The sequence below is a fragment of the Arachis stenosperma genome, chromosome 9 (assembly GCF_014773155.1).
Source record: "Arachis stenosperma cultivar V10309 chromosome 9, arast.V10309.gnm1.PFL2, whole genome shotgun sequence".
Taxonomy (NCBI): domain Eukaryota; kingdom Viridiplantae; phylum Streptophyta; class Magnoliopsida; order Fabales; family Fabaceae; genus Arachis; species Arachis stenosperma.
This window is the reverse complement of record NC_080385.1, coordinates 125,066,747-125,075,681: the sequence shown is the minus strand read 5'-3', so window position 1 is coordinate 125,075,681 and position 8,935 is coordinate 125,066,747. Positions and strand designations below refer to the sequence as shown.

At 41.1% G+C, this 8,935-nt stretch overlaps 1 non-coding gene across 1 annotated transcript; it reads left to right on the top strand.

Moving 5' to 3' along the window:
- The first annotated feature begins 5,891 nt into the window (after positions 1-5,891).
- LOC130953555 (small nucleolar RNA R71) lies at positions 5,892-5,999 on the top strand. The gene has a single exon (XR_009075724.1). It is a non-coding gene; the product is annotated as a small nucleolar RNA R71 (small nucleolar RNA).
- The last annotated feature ends 2,936 nt before the right edge of the window (positions 6,000-8,935 follow it).

Sequence of the window (8,935 nt, the reverse complement as noted above, 5' to 3'; positions counted from 1 at the left end):
GTCTTCATCCAATCCTTCTTACTCCTTTCCATGGCAAACTTGTGTAGGTCTCACTGTTGTCAGCAGCTACCTCCCATCCGCGCAGTGAAGCTAATGCAGAGCACTCTGTCACAGTGCCGCCAATCACCGGTTTGGTTCCCTCCCCTACCGGAATAGAATCACTCTTTTTGCGTGTCGTCAACGCCCAGTAGGTTACAGGTTTGAAGCACGTCACAGTCATTCAGTCATTGAATCCTACTCAGAACACCACAGACAAGGTTAGACCTTCCGGATTCTCTTGAATGCCGCCATCAGTTCTTGCCTATACCACGAAGACTCTGATCTCATGGAATGGCTGGCTCTTTGTCAGACGAGCACTCGGTTGTCAGGCGATCAACCATGCGTCATGCAATCAGAAATCCAAGAGATATTCACTAAAGCCTTGAATGCTTGTAGAACAAGAATGGTTCAGTCATCTTGTTCAGGTTGAAGAACAAGTGATTCTTAGATAAAGAACAAGCGGAGTTGAATGGAAGAACAATAGTAATTGCATTAATACTCGAGGTACAGCAGAGCTCCACACCCTTAATCTATGGTGTGTAGAACTCCACCGTTGAAAATACATAAGACAAAGGTTAGGCATGGCCGAATGGCCAGCCTCCCAAAGGTCTAAGATAGCATAAAACAAAGATAGCTACTTAGATGTCGTCTCCCCAGACTCTCTGACTCTATAAAAGGTCCTACTTATAGAAAACTATTACATAGATGAGTAAATGACATAAAAATCCACTTCCGGGCCCACTTGGTGTGTGATTGGGCTGAGCAATCAAGGAAATTCGTGTAGAGACGTTTTTCTGGAGTTAAACGCCAGCTCCCATGCCAGTTTGGGCGTTTAACTCCAACTTTTAATCCTGTTCCGGCGTTTAACGCTGGAATTTCTGAGGCCGGATTGCTTCGCGGGTTTGGCCATCAAATCTTGGATAAAGTATGGACTATTATATATTGCTGGAAAGCCCTGGATGTCTACTTTCCAACGCCGTTGAGAGCGCGCCAATTGGGCTTCTGTAGCTCCAGAAAAATCCACTTTGAGTGCAGGGAGGTCAGAATCCAACAGCATCTGCAGTCCTTTTTGGTCTCTGAATCAGATTTTTGCTCAAGTCCCTCAATTTCAGCCAGAAAATACCTGAAATCACAGAAAAACACACAAACTCATAGTAAAGTCCAGAAAAGTGAATTTTAAATAAAACTAATAAATATACTAAAATCTAACTAAAAGATATCAAAAACATACTAAAACAATGCCAAAAAGTATACAAATTATCCGCTCATCACAACACCAAACTTAAATTGTTGCTTGTCCTCAAGCAACTGAAAATCAAATAAGATAAAAAGAAGAGAATATGCAATGAATTCCAAAAACATCTGTGAAGATCAGTATTAATTAGAGCGGGCTTTTAACTTTTTGCTTCTGAACAGTTTTGGCATCTCAATCTCTCCTTTGAAATCCATGGTTGGCTTCTTTAGGAACTCAGAGTCCAGATAGTGTTAATGATTCTCCTAGTGAAGTATGATGATTCTTGAACATAGCTATTTATTGAGTCTTGGCTGTGGCCCAAAGCACTCTGTCTTCCAGTATTACCACCGGATACAACATGCCACAGACACATAATTGGGTGAACCTTTTCAGATTGTGACTCAGCTTTGCTAAAGTCCCCAATTAGAGGTGTCCAGGTTCTTAAGCACACTCTTATTTACCTTGGATCACAACTCTTATTCTTTCTTTTTTTTCTTTTTTTTCTTTCTTTTTTTCGATTTTTTTTTTTTTTTCGATTTTTTTTTTTTTTTTTTTTGAATAGCTTTTTTCTTGCTTCAAGAATCATTTATTGATTTTTCAGATCCTCAATAACATGTCTCCTTTTTCATCATTCTTTCAAGAGCCAACATTCATGAACCACAAATTCAAGATACATATGCACTGTTTAAGCATACATTCAAAGAACAAAAATATTGCCACCACATCATCATAATTAAACTATTATAAAATTCAAAATTCATGCAATTCTTCCTTTTTCAATTAAGCACATTTTTATTCAAGAAAGGTGATGGATTCATAGGACATTCATACTTTAAGGCATAGACACTAAGACACTAATGATCATAAGACACAACATGGATAACATAAAGCATAGAATTCGAAAAACAGAGAGATAAAGAACAAGGAAATCAAGGAATGGGTCCACCTTAGTGATGGCGGCTCTTCCTTGCTTTTGAAGGTCCTATGGAGTGCTTGAGCTCCTCAATGTTTCTTCCTTGTCTTTGTTGTTCCTCCCTCATGATTCTTTATCTTCTCTAATCTCATGAAGGTGATGGAGTGTTCTTGGTGCTCCACCCTTAGTTGTCCCATGTTGGAACTCAATTCTCCTAGGGAGGTGTTCAGTTGCTCCCAATAGTTGTATGGAGGAAAGTGCATCCCTTGAGGTGTCTCAGGGATCTCATGATGAGGGCTCCCTTGTGTACTCCATCCTTTGTTTAGTGATGGGCTTGTCCTCATCAATGGGGGTGTCTCCCTCTATGTCAACTCCAACTGAATAACAGAGGTGACAAATGAGATGAGGAAAGGCTAACCTTGCCACAGTGGAGGTCTTGTCCGCCACTTTATAGAGTTCTTGAGCTATAACCTCATGAACCTCTATTTCTTCTCCAATCATGATACTATGGATCATGATGGCCCGGTCTATGGTCACTTCGGACCGGTTGCTAGTGGGAATGATTGAGCGTTGTATGAACTCTAACCATCCTCTAGCCACGGGCTTGAGGTCATGCCTTCTTAATTGAACCGGCTTTCCTCTTGAGTCTTGCCTCCATTGTGCGCCCTCTTCACATATGACTGTGAGGACTTGGTCCAACCTTTGATCAAAGTTGACCCTTCTAGTGTAAGGATGCTCATCTCCTTGCATCATGGGCAAGTTGAACGCCATCCTCACACTCTCCGGACTGAAATCCAAGTATTTCCCCCGAACCATAGTGAGATAATTCTTTGGATTCGGGTTCACACTTTGGTCATGGTTCTTTGTGATCCATGCATTGGCATAGAACTCTTGAACCATCAAGATTCCGACTTGTTGAATGGGTTGGTAAGTACTTCCCAACCTCTCTTCTTCGGATCTCATGGCGGATCTCTGGATTCACCCTTTTTGAGTGAAAAAGGGACTTCGGGGATCACCTTCTTCAAGGCCACAACTTCATAGAGTGGTCTTGATGCACCTTTGAGAGGAATCTATCCATCTCCCATGACTCGGAGGTGGAAGCCTTTGCCTTCCCTTTCCTCTTTTTAGAGGTTTCTCCGGCCTTGGATGCCATAATGGTTATGGAAAAACGAAAAGCAACGCTTTTACCACACCAAACTTAAAAATGTTTGCTCGTCCTCGAGCAAAAGAAGAAAGAAGGGAGTAGAGAAGAAGAAATGAGGAAGAGGGAGATGGAGGGTGTATTCGGCCAAAGGGGGAAGAAGTGGTGTTTAGGTTGTGTGGAAATGAAGGGTGTAAAGAGGGGTTTATATAGGAGAGAGGGGGATGAAAGTTCGGTCATTTGAGGGTGGGTTTGGGAGGGAAAGTGGCTTGAATTTGAAGTGTGAGGTTGGTGGGGTTTTTTGAAGGATGGATGTGAGTGGTGAAGAGAAAGATGGGATTTGATAGGTGTTGAGGTGATTGGTGAATGGGGGAAGAAGAGAGAGAGTGATGGTAGGGTCCTGTGGGTCCACAGATCCTGTAGTAGGGTCCTGTGGGGTCCACAGATCCTGTAGTGTCAAGGAAAAGGCATCCCTGCACCAATTGGCACCAAATCCACGTTTTGGGCCAATTCTGGCGTTAAACGCCGGGCTGGTGCCCATTCCTGGCGTTTAACGCCAGGTTTATACCTTTACTGGCGTTTAACGCAGTTTGGTGCCCCTTTCTGGCGTTAAACGCCCAGAAAGGTGCCAGACTGGGCGTTAAACGCCCATCTGCTAGGCTGACTGGCGTTTGAACGCCAGCAGCTTCTTCCTCCAGGGTGTGCTGTTTTTCTTCCTGTTTTTCATTCTGTTTTTGCTTTTTTCATTATTTTTATGACTTCTTATGATCATCAACCTACAAAAAAGATAAAATAACAAAAGAAAATAATTAATTATAAAACATTGGGTTGCCTCCCAACAAGCGCTTCTTTACTGTCACTAGCTTGACAGAGGTCTCTCATGGAGCCTCAGAAATGCTCAGAACCTTGTTGAAACCTCCCAACACCAAACTTAGAGTTTGAATGTGGGGTTTCAACACCAAACTTAGAGTTTGATTGTGGCCTCCCAACACCAAACTTAGAGTTTGACTGTGGGGGCTCTGTTTGGCTCTGTTTTGAGAGAAGCTCTTCATGCTTCTTCTCCATGATGATAGAGGGATATCCTTGGGCCTTAAACACCATGGATTCTTCATTCACTTGAATGATCAACTCTCCTCCATCACATCAATCACAGCCTTTGCTGTGGCTAGGAATGGTCTGCCAAGGATGATGGATTCATCCATGCACTTCCCAGTCTCTAGGACTATGAAATCAGTAGGGATGTAATGGTCTTCAACCTTAACCAGAACATCCTCTACAAGTCCTAGGCTTGTTTTCTTGAGTTGTCTGCCATCTCTAGTGAGATTTTTGCAGCTTGCACCTCAAAGATCCCTAATTTCTCCATTACAGAGGGGCATGAGGTTTACACTTGACCCTAAGTCACACAAGGCCTTCTTGAAGGTCATGGTGCCTATGGTACAAGGTATAGAAAACTTCCCAGGATCCTGCCTCTTTTGAGGCAGTTTCTGCCTAGACAGTTATCCAGTTCTTTGGTGAGCAAGGGAGGTTCATCTTCCCAAGTCTCATTTCCAAATAACTTGTCATTTAGCTCCATGATTGCTCCAAGGTATTTAGCAACTTGCTCTTCAGTGACATACTCATCCTCTTCAGAGGAAGATACTCATCAGAGCTCATGAAAGGCAGTAGTAAGTCCAAGGGAATCTCTATGGTCTCAGTTTGAGCCTCAGATTCCAAGGTTCCTCATTGGGGAACTCACTGGAGGCCAGTGCACGCCCATTGAGGTCTTCCTTAGTGGCGTTCACTGCCTCTTCTTCCTCCCAGAATTCGGCCATATTGATGGCTTTGCACTCTCCTTTGGATTTTCTTCAGTGTTACTTGGGAGAGTGCTTGGAGGAAGTTCAGTAATTTTCTTGCTCAGCTGACCCACTTGTCCTTCCAAGTTTCTAATGGAGGATCTTGTTTCATTCATGAAACTTTGAGTGGTCTTTATTAGATCAGAGACCATGGTTGCTAAGTCAGAATTATTCTGCTTAGAACTCTCTGTCTGTTGCTGAGAAGATGATGGAAAAGGCTTGCTATTGCTAAGCCTGTTTCTTCCACCATTATTATTGAAACCTTGTTGAGGTCTCTCTTGATTCTTCCATGAGAGGTTTGGGTGATTTCTCCATGAAGAATTATAGGTATTACCATAGGGTTCTCCTAGGTAATTCACCTCTTCCATGGAAGGGTTCTCAGGATCATAGGCTTCTTCCTCAGATGAAGCATCCTTAGTACTGTTTGGTGCATTTTGCATTCCAGACAGACTTTGAGAAATCAAATTGACTTGTTGAGTCAATATTTTGTTCTGAGCCAATATGGCATTCAGAGCATCAATCTCAGAACTCCTTTCTTCTGACCAGTCCCATTGTTCACAGGATTCCTTTCAGAAGTGTACATGAATTGGTTATTGCAACCATTTCAATCAGTTCTTGAGCTTCTGCAGGCGTCTTCTTCAAATGAAGAGATCCTCCTGCAGAGCTATCCAAAGACATCTTGGATAGTTCAGAGAGACCATCATAGAAAATACCTATGATGCTCCATTCAGAAAGCATGTCTGAAGGACATCTCCTGATTAATTGTTTGTATCTTTCCCAAGCTTCATAGAGGGATTCTCCATCCTTTTGTCTAAAGGTTTGGACTTCCACTCTAAGCTTACTCCATCTTTGTGGTGGAAAGAATTTTGCCAAGAAGGCATTGACTAGCTTTTCCCAAGAGTCCAGGCTTTCTTTAGGTTGAGATCCAACCATATTCTAGCTCTGTCTCTCACAGAAAAGGGAATAGCATCAGCCTATAGACCTCAGGGTTAACCCCATTAGTCTTGACTGTGTCACAGATTTGCAAGAACTCAGCTAAAAACTGATGAGGATCTTCCATTGGAAGTCCATGGAACTTGCAATTCTGTTGCATTAGAGAAACTAATTGAGGCTTTAGCTCAAAGTTGTTTGCTCCAATGGCAGGGATAGATGCTTCTCCCATAGAAATCAGGAGTAGGTGCAGTAAAGTCACCAAGCACCTTCCTTGCATTGTTGGCATTGTTGTTGTTTTCGGCTGCCATGTCTTCTCCCTTGAAGAATTCGTCAAGCCCTCTAAAGAGAGTTGTGCTTTGGCTTCTCTTAGCTTTCTCTTCAAGGTCCTTTCAGGTTCAGGATCAGCTTCAACAAGAATGCCTTTGTCTCTGCTTCTGCTCATAAGAAATAGAAAAGAAGAAGAATGTGGAATCCTCTATGTCACAGTATAGAGATTCCTTGAAATGTCAGAGGAAAAGAGAAATAGTAAGAAGAAGGAGAAGGAGAATTCGAATTTTAATAGATAAAATTCGAATTGTGCATTTAGAAGGAGTAGTACTCCATAAATAGAAGGATGTGGGAAGGAGGGAAGAGAATTTTCGAAAATTCAATTAAAAAAATTTGAAAACATTTTGAAAAATGTTAATTGATTTTCGAAAATCAAAGTGGAAAAGAGATAAAGTGATTTTTGAAAAGATTTTGAAATTAGAAATTAAAAAGATTTGATTGAGAACTATTTTGAAAAAGATGTGGTTAAAAAGATTTAAAAAGTTATGGGTTTAAAAAGATGTGATTGAGAATATGATTTGAAAACATTTTTAAAAGATATGATTTGAAAACAATTTGAAAAGATATGATTTTGAAAATTAATGACTTGCCTAACAAGAAAGATATGATTGAAACTTTAAACCTCTCTCAACAGAAAAGGCAACAATCTTGTGATGTTCAATCAAATCATTAATTGTTGGTAAGTATCTTTTTAAAAGGAAAGAAATTGAATTTGAAAACATTTGATTGAAAAGATTTGATTTGAAAAAGATTTGATTTGAAAACTAAGAAAAATTGATTTTGAAAACAAAATCTTCCCCCTGGCACCATCCTGGCGTTAAACGCCCAGAATGGTATACATTCTGGCGTTTAACGCCCAAAATGCACCCCTTTTGGGCGTTAAACGCCCAACCAGGTGCCCTGGCTGGCGTTTAAACGCCAGTCTGCCTTCTTCACTGGGCATTTTTGAATGCTCAGCTTTTTCTGTATAATTCCTCTGCAGTTGGTTCTGAATCTTCAATTCCTTGTATCATTGACTTGAAAGACTCAATTAAAAATATTTTTGGATTTTTCTATTAATCAAATGCAACAAGAATCAAATAACAATGCATGCAAGACACCAAACTTAGCAGTTTGTGCACTACTGACACTAACAATATGAGAATGCATATGAGACACACAAAATACTTCAAGTCAATAGAATTCAAAGATCAAAACAAGAAATATATGCATGAATTCGAAAATTATAACAAAAACATGCATTTGACACTAAACTTAAGATGAGACTCTAGACTCAAACAAGAAACATAAAATCTTTTTGGTCTTTTTATGGTTTTATAAATTTTTTTTTTGTGTTTTTCGAAAATTAAGTGGAAAAAGGCATCAAAATTCTTAATGAGAATTCCAGGAATCAGTGCAATGCTAGTCTAAGACTCCGGTCCAGGAATTAGACATGGCTTCACAGCCAGCCAAGCTTCCAAGGAAAGCTTCGGTCCAAACACTAGACATGACCAAGGTCAGCCAAATCTAGCAAATCACTGCTCCAAGAGCAAGATTGATACGAAATCAACAAGCTCTTGTGGTGATAAGTTGAAACCTCGGTCCAATCAGATTAGACATGGCTTCTCAGCCAGCCAGATTTCAACAAATCATCATGAAACTCTAGAATTCACCTTCAAGAATTTCGAAAAAAATACCTAATCTAAGTAACAAGATGAACCGTCAGTTGTCCAGCCTAAACAATCCCGGGCAATAACACCAAGACTTGATGTTGTTGCCGGATCTTGGCATCTGATGTTACCACAAGCTTGCTCAAAACATGAACAATCCCCGGCAACGGCGCCAAAAACTTGGTGCGCGAAATTGTGAACAATACTTTTTCACAACTCAATAATCCCCGGTAATGGCTCCAAGAACTTGGTGCGCCTAATACCATGGCATTACACAACTTCGCACAACTAACCAGCAAGTGTACTGGGTCGTCCAAGTAATAAAACCTTACGTGAGTAAGGGTCGATCCCACGGAGATTGTTAGTATTGAAGCAAGCTATGGTCTCTTGTAAATCTTAGTCAGGCAGACTCAAATGTATATGATGATGATGACGAAAATAACAGAAAAGGTAAAGATAGAGATACTTATGTATATCATTGGTGTATGAGCTTCAGACAAGTGTATGAAGATGCCTTCCCTTCCGTCTCTCTGCTTTCCTACAGTCTTCATCCAATCCTTCTTACTCCTTTCCATGGCAAACTTGTGTAGGGTCTCACTGTTGTCAGCAGCTACCTCCCATCCGCGCAGTGAAAGCTAATGCAGAGCACTCTGTCACAGTGCCGCCAATCACCGGTTTGGTTCCCTCCCCTACCGGAATAGAATCACTCTTTTGCGTCTGTCACTAACGCCCAGTAGGTTACAGGTTTGAAGCACGTCACAGTCATTCAGTCATTGAATCCTACTCAGAACACCACAGACAAGGTTAGACCTTCCGGATTCTCTTGAATGCCGCCATCAGTTCTTGCCTATACCACGAAGACTCTGA